Genomic DNA, 23,529 nt, shown 5'->3' with positions numbered 1-23,529 from the left:
CAATTTAGGGTTACAAGGACTTGGGCCATGGACCATCCTCCACTGCTTTCCTAGGCCATAGTAGAGAGCTGGATCAGAAGTGGAGCAGTCAGGACTACAAGCAGTGCCCATATGGGATGACAGCACTGCAACTGGCTGCTTTACCTGTTATGCTACAGTGCTAGCCCCAGGATACTATATTTTTTTTTAAAAATTTGCTCTATGGCTCTCTTTTTAAAAAAAATTATTTATTTGAATGGCAGATTTATAGAGAGGCAGAGATAGAAACAATCTGATTCACTCACCAGATTGCTGCAACATGTGGAGCTGCACTGATCCAAACCCAGGATACAGGAACTTCTTCTGAATCTCCCACGTGGTTACAGGGGCCCACATGGGTATAGGGTCCCAAGCACTTAGGCCATCCTCCACTGCCACCTCAGGCCAATATTAGAGAACTGAATCAGAAAAGGAGCAGCAGCCAGTACTTGAACTGGTGTTGATGTGGGATGCTGGCACCACAGGTGGAAGCTTAACATCCTACCTCAAAACCCTGACCCCAACCAGCCTATTTTTACAGGTTAAACAAAAAAATCATTTTCAAACTGCATTGATTTGCAAGAATGTGATAAAGTAATTCTAGTGGCATTAGGGTTATATGTTTAATATTTTGGTAAATTTTCCTGGAGAGAGTGCATGCCTTCTAACATTGTATTAGGAAGGAAAGCAAGTTGGGGGTGACAACCATAGTATTATGTAATGAGTAGAAGACAACTTTTCTGTTTGGTTCACCCTCTTGAACAGCCTGACATGGAATAGAAACTGCTCAAATATTTGTTGAATGAGTAGAAATATTCAAGGAACCTGGAAGATATGAGAAAACCCAAAGCCCTTTTTTTTTTTCAGTGATTTACTGTATACCCAGCTTTGGCTGCAAGCTGTGGGAGCCAGTGCTGTGTCTAAGAATACAGATAGCAGCAGCAATTTATTGTGCTTCCTGTGAGCCAAGCATCCCTCACACATTTGTTTTTCATCCTCACTGCTACTGTGTGAGTTGGACACTGTAGTTTTATTTTATCTATAAGGAAACTGAGGCCAAGCAGCTGGACAATATATAGTAAGGTATACCCTTAACTCCTGTGCTATAAAGCCTGCTTGTCTCATAAAGTGTGCTTTCTTGTGGGAAGTAAACATAATTAGGACAATTACAAGTTAGCATATTAGGGGATAATTGTGCTGTATGCCTCTTTTGCTACGTATTTGTGTGCTACCAGCATTGCATAAGGTTGGGGATTTTGTCATGGTTAAGTCTGTTGTCTGGAGTTAGATGCCTGGATTGTACTCATTTCTGTGTGTAAACCTGGACATGCCCCATGCATTTAAACATTTATTACAATTTCTTATGAAGTGTGGATGATAAAGGCACCTACCTCCTTGCTGTGAGGGATATGTAACTTGTGTAAAATAATTCAGTGTGTGGTAGGCATTGCATCTCAGCAGGTTAAGCTGCAGCTTGGGGTGCTCACATCCCATATTGGAGTGCTGGTTTGAGTGCCAGCAACCACCATCCAGCTAGCAACTGATGTACTCGGGAAAGCAGTAGAGGATGGCCCAAGGGCTTGAGTCCTGCCACACCTGTGAGATGCTTGGACTGAGTTCCTGGCTCTTGATTTGGCCTGATTCAGTCTTAAAGGTGGGCATTTAAGGATAGAACCAGTGGTTAGATGGTCTTTCCCTCTGTTCTCCCTCCTCACCCTCTCCCCCATCTCTCTTTACTGCCTTCTTTATCTTTTATTTTGCCTTTTAAATAAATAAAAACAAAATGATTCAGTATCTGACAAACTGTGGTTCTCATAGAATGTAAGGTTCACAAAGCCATTGATTTATATCAGTTTTATTCATCTATCCTACACATCTACATCTCAAATGGTGCTTTAAAATATGTAAGCAGTAAGGGTGAATGAATGGGTGTATTTTAATATGTAAATATCTAGGTCCAGTCACATTAGAAATATCCTTATTATATTTTTCCATGTTAAGCAAGATTGGGAGGACTGAATATGGGGCAACATAAACCCAGAGGCAGAGGGGAACCAGAAGGAATGGAGAAACTTTTACAAAGTGAATCATTGGAAAGCATTCTGGCTAAATAGCTCATTTACATGTTTTCTCACTAGTTTTAGCATGAGTATACTCTGTATGTTTGTCTTGGTGATCACAATATAATGTGACACAAGTGCTGTGGCAATAGGACTCCATTTTAATGTTGATCTTACAAAGCTGTTTTAAAGTTTCTTAGACTTAACACTGAATTCCACCTCACTTGCAATTTTCATTAGAGAGTTGATATGGAAGATTTCCATACCTCTCAAGAAAGAGTAACACTGACATGGGAGGCCAGGTGTATCACTCAAATCATCCCAATCATATTTCTCAATACTTGATCTAGTCAGGAAACTGTGTTTGCTTAGCTTTTTGGTAAAGTTCATTCAATAAACTCAGAAGTAATTTATTGAAAATATGCTTGTCTGCCCATGGCTGTAGTGTAACAAGTTTAGTCCATGAATTCAGTCCTGCACTTTAGGAGTTTGTAGGCTTATTGAATTAAGTAAGGGGCATAATATACTTTTATTTAAAATGTATGATGGCTTTTGTACTTAAAATATGTTATAGGTCTTTCATGTTAGTTAATTGACATTAATTCTTACTTTGTATCCTTGGAACTGCATTATGGAATATTCTACTTTCATATTTCAAAGTAAATTTCACAATTCTCAAAGATAGCTTTGTGATTCTGGTCATTGCTTACAACATGTTGCTGTAAAAATAATAGAATGGTTGCAATTTCATGGTTTTATTGACTGTGGGCTTGGGAGATTAAAAAGGGAGGAAAGAATAAGTTGAAACTCTACTGATGTTTCTTTTCATGGGAGCATTGCACAGCATAAAACCACTGCCTCCCAAGCCTTTTTCAATCGCACACCTCATTCTACAAGCCTTTTTTTCACATGTTCTACGATTCCATTTATACTGAAAAGGCAAATATATATGGAGAGATAGAAGTTTCTGACTTACATGGGTCTGTCAGGTAAAATTGGTAAGATTGGAGAAAGACTTCAGAAATGCTTGTAAGAACTTTTGGAGTGATGGGAATTTCCTAAAGATGGATTGTGGTGATGGTTTCCACCTGTCTACATTTACTAAAATCACTGGACAGTACTGTTAGAGTGCATGGTTATTTTATGTATATGATATACACAAACTGCTTTATCTTCCTAAAAATTAAAAAAGTGTATGCATGGTCTTTTTTTTTTGACAGGCAGAGTGGACAGTGAGAGAAAGAGACAGAGAGAAAGGTCTTCCTTTGCCGTTGGTTCACCCTCCAATGGCCACCGTGGCTGGCATGCTGCGGCCAGCGCACCACGTTGATCTGAAGGCAGGAGCCAGGTGCTTCTGTTGGTCTCCCATGGGGTGCAGGGTCCAAGCATTTGTTCCATGCTCCACTGCACTCCTGGGCCACAGCAGAGAGCTGGCCTGGAAAAGGGGCAACCGCGACAGAATCCGGAGCCCCAACCAGGACTAGAACCCAGTGTGCCGGCGCCACAAGGCAGAGGATTAGCCTGTTGAGCCACGGCACTGGCCATGCATGGTCTTTTTACCTTTAACAGAAGAGAGAATAATCAATGTTTTAATTTTATCAAGACAAGTAGTACAAAATTTCAAATCATATTATATAATTAACATAATATCTAACAATAACTAACAATACTAGATATGTACTGTCTATATGATAATTTGCATGATCCAAACTGCCTATGAAGTAAGTACAATAATTGTCTTCATTTTACAGATGAAGGGCACTCATCATGGTTTTATATTTTGCCTAAAGTAATACACATTGTAGTTGGTAGAGGTAGAATTTGAATCCTAACAACCTCTAGAATCTGGCTGGCAATATCTGATAGGATGATACCATGGATATGCCATGCATTCTTCTACCTCAGAGCTTTTGACTTTCCTATTTCCTTTAGAAGAACACACTTACATTCCTCTCTTTCTGTGATAACTTTAACTCATTTTGAAGTGGAGTATAGCTGTCTGTTTTCTGGAGTATTTTTCTTTTTACCCTCTTGTTACAGGACAGCTTCTCTCATTATTCAGTGCCCTTGCAACTGAACTCTTTCATACCAAGCATCCCTTATGTTCACACCATCATATGCTTACTGACTGCCCATCTGGAAGGCATGACAATAGCAGTCTTATTCCGCACTCATGACCAGCAACATGCCTAGTATCAAATACTTACTGTTTACCCAGCACTATCTTATCTGCACTTGTGTCAAGCAGGAGTTAGTGAACAAGTAAGTTTAATGCTGGTTGTTAAATGCCATCTGTGGATCCCTTATTTGTACTAAACCCTTAAATGTCATTTTCTTTTTTTTTTTTGAAAATTCAAATTTTTATTTGAAAAAATAAGGCTGAAGTGAATATGGATATTTAATATGGTTCCATAAACTCTTAATAATTATTTTCTGGGGAACCAATAATGAGGAATTTTCAGAAAAGTCAATATTTCTATGTTACCTGTACCAACCCTGGATTTTAAGAAGTAAATATAATTTTTAGACCATTAACTACATGGAAGATTACTAATATCAGTAAGGGAGCAGTTTCCTTCCCCTCATCTCTAACTTTTATATCACTTATCTTTCTCCTCCTTTTTTATTTTATTTTTTTTTATTTTTGACAGGCAGAGTGGACAGTGAGAGAGAGACAGAGAGAAAGGTCTTCCTTTTGCCGTTGGTTCACCCTCCAATGGCCGCCGTGGTAGCGCGCTGCGGCTGGCGCACCGCGTTGTTCCGATGGCAGGAGCCAGGTGCTTCTCCTGGTCTCCCATGGGGTGCAGAGCCCAAACACTTGGGCCATCCTCCACTGCACTCCCTGGCCACAGCAGAGAGCTGGCCTGGAAGAGGGGCAACCAGGACAGGATCGGTGCCCCGACCGGGACTAGAACCCGGTGTGCCGGCGCCGCAAGGCGGAGGATTAGCCTGTTGAGCCATGGCGCCGGCATCTTTCTCCTCCTTACTAAGACCTGGCAGTCTTCTGACAATCCACGCTAACAATTCATCCATAGCTAATTCATTAACTACAGAGATTCTATGTCCATGCTGCAGGATTTCAGAATACCTCACCACATTTGATGTTACACACTACACATTCACTGTCCTGATATCATGATTATCATGAAGGGGAGGCAATCTAGAAGAGGAGGGCAATTCCAATGTGGGATAAAAAAAGGGACTACAAATAATCCTCATGGACAATCAGGAGCACAAGGTAGCGAGTAGCTCTGATTTCTACATAGCAGTTTCTCAAAAAGAAACAAAAGAAAAGAAAAATTCCAGGTCTCTACCCCTAGAGTGTGACTTATTTTCATTATACAAAGTAGTATTATAAAATAAGCTCCACTCTGCACAACAAGGATTTATGGTCACATAAGGCAAGTTAAGATAGAATGTTTTTCTGTGCCCTTAAAGCAATACACTATGACCAGATGTCATGGAACCTACATGGCCTTCAAAAAAGCCATCCATTTTCTCTGATTATTGTGGCACCATCCCAATTTGAAGGGAAATAATACTTAGGCAATCACTCATTAAGTTTCCCATGAATTTTGGTATTTATGGTGCCACAAACACAACTGTCATGAGTATGACAACTCTCTGAAAAGCACAAATATAAAGCAAACTGAAAAGCAGTGTGCATAAGCAGTACAAGGAACAATGCAAAGTGCTGACCTATAGGAAAATGAATAAAAACTTTGTATGAGGAGAACAAAGATTGTGTAAACTATATGCCTTATATCTTGAATTAAGGACACATTAACGACCCTCTATAAAATATAGTTTCCTAAATGCTCTCTGTGGTTTATAGATTTCTTTTACAGCCCATTTCTTCTATAAAATTATAGCAAAAATAGTTAAAATTATTTACCATCATCTTAAATATCCATAGTACTTGTCAATTGTATGCCACTGAATGAATCTACTGGTCATTATACAATTTAAAGAACAGTGAAAAACATTTGGGGGAGGTGGCTAGGATATCTAACATGTTATATTTTATGGCATCAGGAAGAGAAGAAGCTAACCTAAAACAAAGCAAAATCTTTTAAAATTTGGGATATTCCAAACACTAAAATGTCCATGTTCTCTAAGACTAAGAAAATAACTTATTGAAATATAACACAAGAGGTTCAGATGAGTGCCCCATGATGGGAACTCAGTATTTCATTAAATGTCATTTTCTACAATAAAAATCAATTCAAATAGAAAAATAACATATAGCACTTTTAGTTGAGATGTGCACTATAACTATATAACTTTCTTAATTTGGAACAGGTCTATATATTCATGAATTATTAGAAAAGGGTATTATCTTGCATGTTCAGAAGAATGAAAAGCTGTAATCAGGGCTGGCACTGCAGCTCAATAGGCTAATCCTGTACACTCTTATTTAATGCTATAACTAGTACTCCAACAGTATTTTTTTTTCACTATGTGATGCTATATGGTGGGAAACTGTTGAAATCGTTACCTAATATATACTAAACTGATCTTCTGTATATAAAGAGAATTGAAAATGAATCATGATGTTATTGGAAGGGGAGAGGGAGCGGGAAAGGGGAGGGTTGTGGGTGGGAGGGAAGTTTTGGGAGGGGGAAGCCATTGTAACCCATAAGCTGTACTTTGGAAATTTATATTCATTAAATAAAAGTTTAATTAAAAAAATAGGCTAATCCTCCACCTTGCGGCGCTGGCACACCGGGTTCTAGTCCCGGTCGGGGCACCGGATTCTGTCCCGGTTGCCCCTCATCCAGGCCAGCTCTCTGCTATGGCCCAGGAGTGCAGTGGAGTATGTAACAAATGCTTGGGCCCTGCACCCCATGGGAGACCAGGAGAAGCACCTGGCTCCTGCCTTCAGATCAGCATGGTGCACCGGCCACAGAATGCCAGCCGTGGTGGCCATTGAAGGGTGAACCAACGGCAAAGGAAGACCTTTTTCTCTGTCTCTCTCTCTCACTGTCCACTCTGCCTGTCAAAAATAAAAATTAAAAAAAGAAAATCTGTAATCAGAAATGGCTTCCTTTCCCAGAATTTTATTTATTTTTGAATTATGAAGTAAGTAAATTTTATTGCAGTAACTATATGTGGATATGTAATAAACATATACACACAAACACACATGTGCATTCATACACAAACACACACACATGCACAAACAGACACATACACAAACATATACAAAGACATACACATACATACAGTAAAAACATACACACATTACAGCTTTATCCTTAGAGAATTCCTGGGCTATGGCTTGAGAATTTGCACTTAATTTCTTTTAAGATTTATTTATTTGAAAGATTTGGAGATACAGAGAGAGATATACTATATCCACTGGTTCACTCCCTGAATGGCTGCAACATTTGGAACTGGATGGATCCAAAGCCAGGAGCCAGGGGGCTTCTTTAGGGTCCCCCACTCAAGTGCAGGGGACCAAACACCTGGAACATCCTCAACTGCCTTTCTAGGCTATAGCAAAGAGCTCAACTGGAAGAGTGGCCAGGACACAAACCAGTGCCCAGATGGGATGCAGGTACTGCAGGCTGAGGCCCAGCCTACTACACCATAGCATCAGCCCCGACACATAGATTTTTACACATATTTATATCTATCACATACACAAATGAGACTATACAGATTCATTTCTGTGATTTTAAATGAAAAGTTAACACGTGTATTTACTAAGTAATCTTATATTTAACACTCTGCTGAGTACTTACATTTCTAGCAATTTAATAAACTAGATCATCTGAAAAAGTTTTCATTACAATTCATTTGGCACATTGGAGTTAAATACATTAAATATGCTTTTAAAGGCATTGCTGAGTTTAAAAGGTTTCTCTGGAGTAAGAGAAAAGGAGTGAGGGCATTTGGAGCAGCAGGTAAGCTGCCTCTTGGGGCACTTGCATCCCATATCTGAGTGCCTGACTTTGAGTCCTAGCTCTGTTAATGTGTACCCTGGGAGGAAAAGGTGATGGCTCAAGTACCTGGGTCCCTGTCACCCATTTGGTGACTCCAGTTGAGTTCTGAGCTCCTGGATTTAGCCTGATCCAGTCCCAGCTGTTGCAGGCATCCAGGAAGTGAACCAGCAAACAGACGATCTTCCTCCCTCATCTCTCTGTCAATCTGCTTTTTAAATACAATGAAAATAAATAAATATTTTCTTAAAATGAGAACAGGAAGCCATGGGGAGAAGCAGTCTTATTTTTCTTTGTTCTCTTCCATTGCTAAGAGGACTGGATTTTACCAGCCATATGGAGGCCTGTGGTTTCTGGGCTTTAATGGGAAATGTGGCAGCTAATAAAGCCAGGAACCTCAAATGGCTACATCCTCAGTGAAAGTGTGTATGAGAAAATTTCACCTGCCATTGGAAGGAGATAATAAGGGAAATTGTCCATTTTGGCTTCTCCTATCAGTGTTTAAAGCCTCTCTTAAGAAGTTGAAATCTCAGCTCTACATTCAAGTTTTTTAGGCCCATTATTCTACATACATATTTGTTTCCCATTTGAATTCCATTTCTGACAAACTTGGGGGGATTCCTTCATATGATTTTTTAATGAGTCTCTTTTACAATTACAAACTGGCAGCCACTTTGGTGCATTTTTGGTTATTTTCCCCAAATTTTCTGCATCATAAGTGTTTTTTAACTATTTTTTATTTATTGGAAAGGCAGAGAGAAAGAGAGAGAGAAAATATCTTCCATCTGCTGGTTCACTATGCAAATGACCATAATGGCTGAAGTAGGAGGCAGGAGCATGTTTCCATATCCCCCAGATGGGTACATGGGCCCAAGAATCTGAACCATCTTCCACTGATTTTCCAGGTCACAGCAGAAAGCAGAAGTTGGGCAGCCTAGACTCAAACTGGTGCTCATATGGGATGCTGACTCCATAGGTGGCAGCTTTACCTATGATGCAACAGTGCCGACCCCAACCATACTGTCTTAAATAATGGCTGTAGTAATTTACATTTCCAGAAACAGTGTATTAGGGTACCCTTTTTCCCACATTCTAGCTAACATTTGTTATTCTTTAATTTTGGATGAAAGCCATTCTAACTTGTGTGAGGTGAAACCTCACTGTGTTTTTTTTAAGATGAATTTATGTGAAAGTCAGAGTTACACAGAGAGGAGAGGCAGAGAGAGAGAGGGAGGTCTTCCATCTGCTGGTTCACTTCCCAGAAAAAGGCATTTTCATTTGCTTTGCCTATGTCTTAACAGGATCATTTGTTTTGTTGTTGTTGAGTTTCTTAAGCTCTTTATATATATGGAATATTAATCCTTCATCAAATAAAAAATTTGCAAATGTTTTCTCCCATTCTGTTGCTTGTTGTTTACTATTTACTCTGTAGGGCAAAACCTTCTTAGCTCAATATAATCCCATTTATCTGTTTTTTTGTCTTGATGTTCTGTGCATCTGGGTCTTAACCAAGCAGTTTTGCTGATGCCAATCTCTTGAAATGTTTTCCCTATGTTTTTCTCTAATTATTTGATAATTTCAAGTATTAGATTCAGATCCCTGATACATTATATGTTGATTATTATATAGGGTGTAAGGTAGGAGTCTTGTTCCATGCTTCTACACATGTTAATGATATTATTTCTTCTAAATAGTGAACATTGGAGACTTCAATTTTTTGTCTTCTATTTTTTCCTTACTGTTTTGTAATTTTTATTGTACAGCTCTTCCACATACTTGGTTAAAACTACCTCAATGTGTATACATGTTTTGAAGCTATTGTGAATGATTCTGAACTTAGTTATTTGTTCTCATACATGAAATTCTTTATATGAAGACTGTTTTTGTTTGTTGATTCTATATCCTTCACTTTTTCAAAACTCTTATGAGTTCCAGCAATCTCTGTGTGGAGATCACATCATATCAGATCATATCATTTACAAACAAGAATAATATGATTTCTTCCCATCCCACCATCCCATTTGCATCCTTTTGATTTCTTTTCCTTGAGTAATGGCTTTAGCTACAATTCCCAGAATTATATTGAGTATGAGTGGTGAGAGTGAACCTACTGGTGTGCTTCCAGATTTTAGTGGAAATGCTTTCAGCTTTCCCCTATTGAATCTGATGCTGTGAATTTGTCATAAACTGCCTTGATGGTGTTAGTGTGTAAATTCTATGACCATTTTGTTTAAGTTTCTTTTATCCTGAATGTATTTGCATTTTATCAAGTGCTTTATTCAGAAGTAATGTGATAATCCTATGATTTTTTTATTCTTCAGTTTCTTAATATGATGTATCACATTTATTGATTTGTATATGATAAACTATCCCTGCACACTCAGGCAGTAAATCCCACTTGATCCAGGTGAATGATCATTCTGATGTTGTCAAATTCAATTAGATAGTATTTTATTGAGGATTTTCGCATCAATATTGGTCTACAGTTCTCTTTTTTTGTATATTTGTTTCTGGTTTTAGAATTAAGGTGACACTGTCCTCATACAAGGAGCTTGGGAGGATTCCCTCCTTTTTGATTTTTTGAGTAGTTTGAGAAGAATCAGAAGAATTAGAATTAGTTATTCTTGGCCGGTGCCACGGCTCAATAGGCCAATCCTCCACCTGTGGCACTGGCACACCAGGTTCTAGCCCGGTTGGGGCGCCGGATTCTGTCCTGGCTGCCCCTCTTCCAGTCCAGCTCTCTGCTGTGGCCTGGGAGTGCAGTGGAGGATGGCCCAAGTCCTTGGGCCCTGCACCCGCATGGGAGACCAGGAGATGCACCTGGCTCCTGGCTTCAGATCAGCCCAGTGCTCTGGCCACAGCGCACTGGCTGCAGTGGCCATTGGAGGGTGAACCAACGGTAAAGGAAGACCTTTCTCTCTATCTCTCTCTCTCTCACTGTCCACTCTGCCTGTCAAAAAAAAAGAGAATTAGTTATTCTTTAATAGTTTTGCAGAATTCAACAGAGAAGCTATTGGTTGCCTGGATTTTCATTGTTGGGAGGGTCTATATTACTGATGAAATTCCTGTCTTGGTTTTTGTTTAGGTTTATATGCCTTCATGAGCTGGAACTGTTGTGCAATGGGTAGTACATTGGACTTCCATTTTACTTCATGACTCAATTTTTGTAGGTTCTATGTATCCAGAAATCTATTAATTTCTTGTTCTTGCCATTTTCCATCAATAGTCCTGTTGTTTGTTTTGGAGTTCCATTGTACTTTTACTCAATTCTCTCCCTTCAAATTCTTGATGTGACTATCTTTCTCTGTTTCTGTGTGTAGCACATCCTTAAGTATCATTTGTGGGGCTGTTTTAGTGCTGACAAATTCTTTCAATTTCTGTTTGCTTTGAAAGGCCTTTATTTCACCTTCATTTATAAATGAGAGCTTTGCAGGGAACAATATTTTGGATTGGCAGTTATTTTTAAGTACTTGGGCTATTTCTCTCCATTATCTCCTAGCTATTGGTTTTCTGAGGAGAAATTAGCTGTCAGTCAAATCTGAAATTCTTTCAAGGTAATCTAGTGTTTTTCTTGTGCACATTTTAGGATCTTTTCCTTATATTTTACTTTTGTAAATCTGATTATAATATGTTGTGTTAAAATATTTTTTTCAGGAGTTCTGAGTGCTTCCTGTACTTGGATGCCCCTCTCTTTCTCCAAATGAGTGAATTGTTCTGCTGTTATTTTATGGAATAGGCCTTAGAATCAATTCTCTCATTCCACACCTTCAGGAACTCTTCAGAGATATATGTATGGATGATAGTTTCCCATAAGTCTAAAACATTGTCTTCAGTTTTTGTAAATTTTTCTGTTTGTTTTTTTCTGAGCTATTTCTAAGGATTTGTCTTCTAGCTCAGCTTTTCATTTTTCTGCCTCCACAAGTCTGTTGTTAATGCTTTCCGCTAAATTTATTGGTTAACACATTGAATTCTTCTTTCTGATATTTCACTTTGATTTCTATTCAGTATCTTCATATGATACCTTAATTTCTAACTGATGTCAGGTACGGATTTCCTTAACTAATATATTTGCTTCTCTGTGCTTTGAGTAATCTTGTGAGTATTGTTTTGAACTCCTTTTTTTTTTTTTGCCAGGCAGAGTGGACAGTGAGAGAGAGAGAGAGAGACAGAGAGATAGGTCTTCCTTTTGCTGTTGGTTCACCCTCCAATGTCCACCATGGCTGGTGCACCACACTGATCTGAAGGAAGGAGCCAGGTGCTTCTCCTGGTCTCCCATGGGGTACAGAGCCATCCTCCACTGCACTCCCGGGCCATAGCAGAGAGCTGGCCTGGAAGAGGGGCAACCAGGACAGAATCTGGCACCCTGACCGGGACTAAAACCCAGTGTGCCAGCGCCACAGGCAGAGGATTAGCCTATTGAGCCGCGACACCGGCCTTGAACTCCTTTTCAGGCATTTCATTGAACTTTTCCTCTTCACAGTATAGTAGTGAAATGTTGTGTGAATGATATTTTGTTCCTTCTTCATCTTTCTTGTATTTCTACCTTCATTTTTAGGCATTTATGGAAATGCTTGGTTTTCTCCTTTGAGGGCTTTTATCTTTGACATATGCTTCTATGATTTATTGGAATGTCTGCTCCTTCACATATACAGTGGTGTGTGCTGGGTGGACCAGGCAACTCCACACAGATTGGTGGATCTCCTGTACTGTCAGAAGGGGTAACATTATGATCACGTTGGCTGGTGTGCACACAGCCTGAGTCCTTCTTTGCCAATATTAACACTCTCCAGGGTGAGTCCTCAGTGCCTATGTACCCACCCAAGCAGGTGCTTGAACTACACAAAGATCTGTGGTCTCCCCAGTGTGAGTGCAGGACCTCTGTGATGACCTACTCCAGGCACTCAGAGAACTCTGAGCCTCTGAAGCCAGATATAGTGATTGCACTAAGATATTGCCACACTCCACACTCTATTGCACAATCACAGAATTCTCGAAGAAGCATGGCTCCTATACTAACAGAGAATAGGGGATCCACTCTCAGCCCAAGAGTCTCTCCCATCCATGGAGAGAGCCATAGTATTCCTAGAGCCATCCACATGCCTAATAGAAGTTGGTTGGTGCTGTACCTTGTTGGTGGGTGCCCCACCAACAGCATCCCTGCAGAACACACTGACATTCAATGGGGGCCACAGATTCATCCTTCCTATATATCCTTCCTGCAAGTGCATTTGGGCTGCAACAGTCTATTCACCTTATGGTGCCACTTACTTACTGTTTACTGAGCACCAGTGTGTGGTGACATAAGTAAAGCAATGTGCTCTTCCTTCATGGGCTTTGGCAGGCACACTCACTTCCCCCTATTCATGCTCCAGACCAAACTCAAAGTCAGTGGGGTCTGGGAAGCTCTCCCTAAGACAGCATTACCAATGGCATGAGTTGCCGCAGTTCCTCTCACTTTGCTTCTTTAAAATGGTGTCCCTGAACCCACTGGCTGCAGGAGTCACTGGCTGTGTCCTGCTCCCTATTACGTGATTGTACCATCTCTGCTGCTCCATGGTGTGTCTCTTCTTTCTGTAGAATGTCTACAGCAAACTTCTCTCTGTCCTGTGGGGATGCATTTCCTCCCTTTTTATTCTATTACATTCCCATGGTCTAAATCAGCACAGCTTTTTCCTATTCAGCCAGCTTGCATCTTCCCTATTCTCTTTTAATCACAGTAGTCTGGGAAAGTTCCTGGATAGATGAAAGATGTAATCATCAGAGAGTTAGGCATTTTTGAGCCTAAAATTTTGTGTGTAGGTAGTTTAAACTTTTGTAGAAAATCAAAGGTGCAAGTTGTAGATCTCAAATCCACAGAGATTTAGTTTTCTTTTCATAAAAACTGTGGCTCAGAAATACCATACAAAGCTCTTCAAACTCTGGTGAAAATGATAAATTTCCTTCAACTTCAATGAAAAATTAGATTAAGGATCTCATGGAAGAATATTAAATTGTTGTTTTCTGGGGCTGGTTTTGTGGTATAGCAGATTAAGCCACCTCCCTTTAGGCCAGCATACTCTGTGGACACTGGAGCAATATCCAGCTGCTCCATTTCCTAAACAGCTCCATGTTAATGGCCTGGGAAAAGCAGCAGAAAATGGCCAAAGTATTTGGTTCCTGAAACCAATGCAGGAGTTCTGGAAAAACTTTCTGGCTTCATCCTGGCCCAATGCTAGCTGCTGCAGTCATTTGGGAAGTGAACCAGTGGATAGAAAATCAGTCCCCTCCCAACATCCTCTCTCTCTCTCTCTCTCTCGTTGTTTTCCTACTCTTCAAGCATATGGATACATGTTGAGGGTGTGGTAGAAATTGATGTTTTTAATAATTTGCCCTGAATAAAATGAGGAAAGGGAATATTGTGTTATCAGTCTGGATTAATAAAGGCCTCAACACTTGTAAGGAGTCTTTTGGAGATTATATACAGCAAGTACATTGCCTGTTGCCCAGTGGGAAGTTATGAAAGTAGGCTATGAGAAAACTTGTTATGATCTCATTCAACAAAGAAGACTTAGCCACTAGTTTTGGGACTTACTGTTTAGGAGTCTGAGAGACAAAAGCAGGGAAAGGAAGAGGGCTGGACACTTGCTGAATTCTTGACTACTTGGTAATTACTAATATTCACAGACTCCTTTATTCATTTCACTTGATGCTATTCCACCTTTCCCTTAGTTTGGGTGGTGGGGGCCACTGTTCATCTTGCTCAACTTTGTAAATTCCATTTCTGGATCATGTTTATAGAGGTCAACGATTAGAACTGAGGGTATTTGCCTTTTAATAAAGGTTTAATGAAGCTAGCAGATGCTTCTTTTACACAGTCTTCTTTCATGGACACACATCTTTTTCTTTAGTAGCTCACTTGTGAAAAAATTCATCGTGGATCTTTCTATCACTACATTCCTTTCTCTGGTTCACTGATGATGATCTTGCTCCTCTATATGGTGAGGAAGGTGAAAGAGTCAGAGAATCTGGGCCTCCTAAGAAATCTGATATGCCTGCAGGTCCAGCATCATATATGCTGAATTCTTAGTGCAGTGTTCATGTCATGAAACAATGCAGAGACCCATTTGGAAGTTAAATCAATGATAAAATCTCTGATGTTTTCTTGAGAGCTCTCCTTTGGTAGTCATTGGTAGGTTATTGCTCTACCACCTGCTCAAGCATACTTGCTCCCAAAGAAGCAAAGTTGTAAGATTTTATACTCAGAAGAAATACCTTGGGAGCTGTGTAAGTGCAGACTTCTGTTCCTACTTGGAGCTTAACAAGATCCACCTGATTCTGATCTAGGTACTTCTCAAACCACACTTAGGTACTACAACATAGGGAAAGTCTCACTCCCTTCCAGATAGCCAGAAATAACCAACACAGCATCACTCATCATCAAATTTGAGACCCTTTTCTGATACTTTCGATGGGCAGCCAAGAAATCGAAATTCTCTTGTGCTTGATAATATTCCACAGCTCCCAAGGTGATTCACGTGTTCTTCCTTTTTATTACTGGCCATTTTCTCTCCATGATGCTCTGTCTCTCCCTTTCCTTTGCTCAATGATGATCATTTTGCTTTGCTAAAGCACCTTCTTTTAATTCTTATTTTTGTATATGAGGTCAGGCTTGACTATCTCAGCCTCTCCTGATCCAGTCCCTCCTTTCTGATTAGAATCCCATCAGGTCTCACCTTACAAACTTAAGATCTGACAACTGTGTGTGGGTTGTTTTCAGATACAGGCATTGGTCTTCTTCACATTTGTAATTTCTTGGCAGGTGCAAATCAATCTCCCTATTTATAACTCCAAGCTAATGTAGTCAGTCCTCTGCAAGTGTAAATGATTTCCTTGAGAGTAGAGTGGGGTAATAGTGAACTTTGAGCTGTAAAGTTGATGCAGTATGTCTTACTGGGAAATGAACAGAATTCCAATGGGGACCTCATGAGCCTCATTTTCTTACCCTGCTTTTTGTTTCAGCTTTTGTTTTGGTCTCTGCCTACTTGAAAATTTTATGCAGATATTGGTAGTGTCCAAACTCTATATATTTTTCATAAATGGGAAAACTTCATTTCTATCCTCTAACCTGAATAAGGGCTTACATTTCTGGTCCTAAACTAATATTTTCCTAGAGAAGCCCCTTCAAATTCCTTGTCTTTGGGAAATGCCATACTTTCTCTTTAGAACAGTATTCTAAAATACTGGAAATGATTTTCAGATGTAGAAGGCTCACTCAGGCATTGTTTTGACCCCACAGGGAATTTTGTGCTTGGTATGAGATTCTGATGTTTTCTTTAATGTTTTTCTTCTTTCTTCAAGAAAGTAGCCTTACTTTCTCTTTAGAACAGTGAATCTTCCACCGTGTCTAACCTCCCACCTGTCTTTTCCTCTCTCTCCTTTTATCAGTTTTACTTTATCCTAACATCTATTTTCAGTTAATTTTATATACAGAAGATCAAGTCTATGATAAATCAAGAGTCCATCAATTCATATGATAAAAGAAAAAAGTAAAAGAAAAAAGAATAAACTTTCTCTACAGTGAGACAGGACTGTACAAAGTCATTGCATCTCCAAGATAATTTCCTTTCTTTTTTTGGAGAAACTTAACTTTAAAGAAGAAGCCAAGAGTGATACATCTTCTGGGAGCACTTAGACATAATTGTAGCTTATGAGACATGAGTATCCTTTATTTAATACATTAAGAGAAAGTAAGTCTTTGGGAACAATTTTATTGATAGTTAATGAAGTACCAACAAACAAACAATGGAGTTGGACACATTGGCTTAAATTATAAGAGATTTAATATATTCTTCATTTAATATGCTAATATGGAGTAAATCTTTGAAAAACAGTTTTATTACTAACTCTTCTAATACAAGTCTTGAGGGCAGAAGTCATGCATGAGAAATTAGTGCACAGTGACTCCTGTTGTTAATTTAACCATTAACACTCTTTTTTAAAAAAGATTTTACTTATTTTTTGAGAGGTAGAGTTATAGACAGTGAGAGGAGAGACAGAGAGAAAGGTCTTCTGTCCATTGGTTCACTCCCCAAATGGCTGCAATGGCTGGAGATGTGCTGATCAGAAGCAAGGAAATGGTGCACCCACGTGGGTGCAGGGGCCCAAGGACTTGGGCATCCTCTACTTCTTTCCCAGGCCATAGCAGAGAGCTGGATTGCAAGAAGATCTGGGACAAGAACTAGTGCCCATATGAGATGCTGGCACCACAGGTGGAGGATTAAGCTACTGCACCACTGTGCTGGCCCAGACAATTAACACTCTTATATTGACCTCAATGACCACCCAGGGCTTTTGACATGAGCTGCCTAAGCTATGGAAGCCTTTTGAGTCCACAAAATCTGTCAGTATTTATGCAAAACCATAAGCAATGTGTAAGTTCTCTCCTATCTTCAGAGAAAAGTACCTCCTTTAATGATCACTTCTTTCCACTGTGGTTTCAAGCATAGACACTGGGGTCTCATGTCAAGTTCTTAGACTTTACCCTTAGAACTAAATCTGTGGTAATCTATACAGAATTATACAGCTTTACAGCTGCAAGCTTTATATATTTCATCGCTACAACTTTAGAAACATGGTGATTTTTCCCACTGTGCTTGCTCTGCCACCTACATCCACACCCCATTTCCTCCTCGCTCTCTTACTCCCACTTATATTTTTGGCTAGTATATATTTTAATTTAACTTTATACACATATGATTAAGTATGTTAAGAGAAGTGTTCAACAAATAGTAAGAGAGAAAAAGAAATAAAATATTGTTCCTCAGAATTAGAGACAAGGGCTGTTCAGAGTCTTTGCTTCTCATAGTGACGATTTCACTTGTACAGATTGCATTCTAGGTGCTTTGTTACTTATCATGGGTCAGTGAGAACATATGATATTTGTCTCTTTGGTGCTGGCTTGCTTCACTAAGTATGGTGTTTCCAAGATTCATCCATTTTGATGCAAATGACCAGATTTCATTTATTTTATTTCTGTGTAGTGTTCCATGGTGTACATAACTCCTTAATTTCTTTAACTAGTCTTTGTCAAGCATCTGTGTTGATTGCAACACAAATTGCTATTGTGAATTGAGCTTCTTTAATATGGGGGTTCAATAATATGGGGGATCAGATAACTCTTTCCCCTCCTGGTTTCATTTCCCTTGTTTAAATTCCTAGGAGTGGAGAAGCACAAGCAGTCAAAACCAAAATTAACATTTATGATTGCATCAAATTGAGAAGTTTCTGTACTGCAAAAGAAACAGTCAGGAAAGTGAAGAGGCAACCGACCTAGTGGGAAAAAATGTTTGCAAACTATACTACAGATAAAGGGTTGATAACCAGAATCTACAAAGAAATCAAGAAACTCCACATCAACAAAACAAACAACCCACTTAAGAGATGGGCCAAGGACCTCAATAGACATTTTTCAAAAGAGGAAATCCAAATAGCCAACAGACACATGAAAAAATGTTCAAGATCACTAGCAATCACAGAAATGCAAATCAAAACCACAATGAGGTTTCAACTCACCCCGGTGAGAATGGCTCACATTCAGAAATCTACCAACAACAGATGCTAGAGAGGATGTGGGGAAAAAGGGACACTAACCCACTGCTGGTGGGAATGCAAACTGGTTAAGCCACTATGGAAGTCTGTCTGGAGATTCCTCAGAAACCTGAACATAACCCTACCATTCAACCCAGCCATCCCACTCCTTGGAATTTACCCAAAGGAAATTAATTTGGCAAATAAAAAAGCCATCTGCACATTAATGTTTATTGCAGCTCAATTCACAATAGCTAAGACCTGGAACCAACCCAAATGCCCATCAACAGTAGACTGGATAAAGACATTATGGGACATGTACTCCATAGAATACTATACAGCAGTCAGAAACAATGAAACCCGGTCATTTGCAACAAGATGGAGGAATCTGGAAAACATCATGCTGAGTGAATTAAGCCAGTCCCAAAGAGACAAATATCATTTGTTTTTCCTGACTGGTGATAACTGAGCACCAAAGGGAAAACCTGTTGAAGTGACATGGGCACTATAAGAAGCAATGAACTGATCAGCTCTTGTGCTGACTCTTGATGTACAATGTAATACTTTTTCCTTTTTAGTACTTTGTTGTTCTAGTACTAGTGGTTGAACTCTGTAATTAACACACAATTATTCTTAGGTGTTTAAATTTTAACTGAAAAGTGATCCCTGTTAAATATAAGAATGGAAAAAGAGAGGGAGGAGATGTATAATTTGGGACATGCTCAATCGGACTTGCCGCAAATGGTGGAGTTATAAATGTGCCAGGGCATTCCAATACAATCCCATCAAGGTGGCATGTACCAATGCCATCTCACTAGTCCAAGTGATCAATTTCAGTTCACAATTGATGACTCTGATAGGTCTAAGAGTCAAAGGGATCACACAAACAAGACAAGTGTCTGCTAATACTAACTGATAGAATCAAAAAGGGAGAGAAGGATCCAACATGGGAAGTGGGATACAAAGCAGACTCATAGAATGGCAGAGGTCCTAAACAACACTCTGGCCTCAGAATCAGCCCTTAAGGCATTTGGATCTGGCTGAAGAGCCCATGAGAGCATTGTAGGCATGGAAAGCAAAGACACCATGGAAAAGAAAAAAAAAAGAAGACCTAAATGAAAGATCTCTGTGAGTGAGATCCCAGTGGAAAGAATGGGGCCATCAAAGAAGGACGTACCTTTCTCTGAAGGGAGGAGAGAACTTCCACTTTGACTATGACCCTATCAGAATAAAATCAAACTCTAAAGGACTCTATAGCCTTGGCAACTCATGACTAGAGCCTAGGGAGATTACTGACACCATAAACAAGAGTGTCATATTGTTAAGTCAGCAACAGGAGTCACTGTGTGCTTACATCCCATGTGGGATCTGTCCTTAATGTGTTGTCTAATGTGCAGTGATGCTATAACTAGTACTGAAACCGTATTTTTACACTTTGTGTTTCTACGTGGGTACAAACTGATGAGATCTTTACTAATTATATACTGAATCGATCTTCTGTATATAAAGATAATTGAAAATAAAAAAAAAACCCTGGTGTTAAATTGGAAATGGCATAGAAAATTAATTAATTTTTAAAAAATATTATGTCGGATCTCTGTCTTTAATGTGCTGTACACTGTTATTTAATGCTATAACTAGTACTCCAACAGTATTTTTTCACTGTGTGTTGCTATATGGGGGCAAACTGTTGAAATATTTACTTAATATTTACTAAAGTCATCTGTATATAAAGAGAATTGAAAATGAATCTTGATGTGAATGGAAGGGGAGAGGGAGCAGGAAAGGTAAGGGTTGCGGGTGGAAGGAAAGTTATGGGAGGGGTAAGCCATTGTAATCCATAAGCTGTACTTTGGAAATTTGTATTCATTAAATAAAAGTTTAATAAAACAAACAACCACTTAAGAGATGGGCCAAAATCCTCAATAGACATTTTTCAAAAAAGGAAATCCAAATGTCCAACAGACACATGAAAAAATGTTCAAGATCACTAGCAATCACAGAAATGCAAATCAAAACCACAATGAGGTTTCAACTCACCCCGGTGAGAATGGCCCACATTCAGAAATCTACCAACAACAGATGCTGGAGAGGATGTGGGGAAAAAGGGACACTTACCCACTGCTGGTGGGAATGCAAACTGGTTAAGCCACTATGGAAGTCTGTCTGGAGATTCCTCAGAAACCTGAGCATAACCCTACCATACAAGCCAGCCATCCCACTCCTTGGAATTTACCCAAAGGAAATTAATTTGGCAAATAAAAAAGCCATCTGCACATTAATGTTTATTGCAGCTCAATTCACAATAGCTAAGACCTGGAACCAACCCAAATGCCCATCAACAGTAGACTGGATAAAGACATTATGGGACATGTACTCCATAGAATACTATACAGCAGTCAGAAACAATGAAACCCGGTCATTTGCAACAAGATGGAGGAATCTGGAAAACATCATGCTGAGTGAATTAAGCCAGTCCCAAAGAGACAAATATCATTTGTTTTTCCTGACTGGTGATAACTGAGCACCAAAGGGAAAACCTGTTGAAGTGGCATGGGCACTATAAGAAGCAATGAACTGATCAGCTCTTGTGCTGACTCTTGATGTACAACGTAATACTTTATCCTTTTTAGTACTTTGTTGTTGTTGTTGTTCTAGTACTAGTGGTTGAACTCTGTAATTGACACACAATTACTCTTAGGTGTTTAAATTTTAACTGAAAGGTGATCCCTGTTAAATTTAAGAGTGAAAAAAGAGAGGGAGGAGATGTACAATCTGGGACATGCACAATAAGACTTGCCGCAAATGGTGGAGTTATAAATGTGCCAGGGCATTCCAATACAATCCCATCAAGGTGGCATGTACCAATGCCATCTCACTAGTCCAAGTGATCAATTTCAGTTCACATTCGATGGCTCTGATAGGTCTAAGAGTCAAAGGGATCACACAAACAAGACAAGTGTCTGCTAATACTAACTGATAGAATCAAAAAGGGAGAGAAGGATCCAACATGGGAAGTGGGATACAAAGCAGACTCATAGAATGGCAGAGGTCCTAAACAACACTCTGGCCTCAGAATCAGCCCTTAAGGCATTTGGATCTGGCTGAAGAGCCCATGAGAGTATTGTAGGCATAGAAAGCCAAGAAACCATGGAAAAGAAAAAAAGAAAAAGACTTAAATGAAAGATCTCTGTGAGTGAGATCCCAGTGGAAAGAATGGGGCCATCAAAGAAGGAGGTACCTTTCTCTGAAGGGAGGAGAGAACTTCCACTTTGACTATGGCCTTGTCGGACTGGGATCGAAGACGGTGAACCCTCAAGGCTTCCATAGCCCTGCAACTCATGACTAGAGCCTAGGGAGATTACTGACGCCCTGAACAGGAGTGCCAAATTGTTAAGTCAGTTACAGGAGTCACTGTGTGCTTACATCCCATGTGGGATCTGTCCTTAATGTGTTGTCTAATGTGCAGTGATGCTATAACTAGTACTGAAACCGTATTTTTACACTTTGTGTTTCTACGTGGGTACAAACTGATGAGATCTTTACTAATTATATACTGAATCGATCTTCGTATATAAAGATAATTGGAAATGAAAAAAGGAAAAACCTGGTGTTAAATTGGAAATGGCATAGAAAATTAACTAATTTTTTAAAAAAAATATATTATGTAAGATCTGGCCAGTGCCGCGGCTCACTAGGCTAATCCTCCGCCTTGCGGCGCCAGCACACCGGGTTCTAGTCCCGGTCGGGGCACCGATCCTGTCCCGGTTGCCCCTCTTCCAGGCCAGCTCTCTGCTGTGGCCAGGGAGTGCAGTGGAGGATGACCCAGGTTCTTGGGCCCTGCACCCCATGGGAGACCAGGAGAAGCACCTGGCTCCTGCCATCGGATCAGCGCGGTGCGCCGGCCATAGCGCGCCTACCGCGGCGGCCATTGGAGGGTGAACCAACGGCAAAAGGAAGACCTTTCTCTCTGTCTCTCTCTCACTGTCCACTCTGGCTGTCAAAAAAAATGTATATTATGTAAGATCTGTCTTTAATGTACTGTACACTCTTATTTAATGCTATAACTAGTACTCCAACAGTATTTTTTTTCACTTTGTGTTGCTATATGGGGGCAAACTGTTGAAATCATTACCTAATATATACTAAACTGATCTTCTGTATATAAAGAGAATTGAAAATGAATCATGATGTGATTGGAAGGGGAGAGGGAGTGGGAAAGGGGAGGGTTGTGAGTGGGAGGGAAATTTTGGAAGGGGGAAGCCATTGTAACCCATAAGCTGTACTTTGGAAATTATATATTCATTAAATAAAAGTTTAATTAAAAAAAGAAAAGAAATAAAATAAAAGTTTAATAAAAAATTCCTAGGAGTGGGATAGCTGGGTCATATGGAAAGTCCATATTCATATTTCTGAGTTATTTCCATACTGTCTTCCATAGTGGCTTTACCATTTTACATTCCCCCAAGAGTGGATTAGAATACCTTTCCCCACAAATTCTCACCAGCATTTGTTGTTTGTTGGGTTTTGTATGAAAACCATTCTAACATAGCTGAGATAAAACCACCTTGTGGTTTTGATTTATATAAACCTGATGTCTAGTTATCCTGAACATTTTTTGATGTGTCTGTTGGCAATTTGTATTTACTCTTTTGAAAAATGTCTGTTTAAGTCCTTTGTCCATTTTTTTAACCAGGTTGTTTTTTCATTTTTGAATTTCATAATCGCTTTATATAATTTGGTTATTAATTCTTTTTTTTATTTTGACAGGTAGAGACATAGACAGTGAGAGAGAGAGAGAGAGAGACAGAGAGAAAGGTCTTTTTTCCCGATTCAGTTCTCAAAATGGTGGCCATGGCCAGCGCTGCACCAATCCGAAGCCAGGAGCCAGGTGCTTCCTCCTGGTCTCCCATGCAGGTACAGGGGCCCAAGCACCTAGG

Source organism: Lepus europaeus, chromosome 22 (assembly GCF_033115175.1).
Source record: "Lepus europaeus isolate LE1 chromosome 22, mLepTim1.pri, whole genome shotgun sequence".
NCBI lineage: Eukaryota > Metazoa > Chordata > Mammalia > Lagomorpha > Leporidae > Lepus > Lepus europaeus.
Note: the sequence above shows the minus strand (reverse complement) of the source record.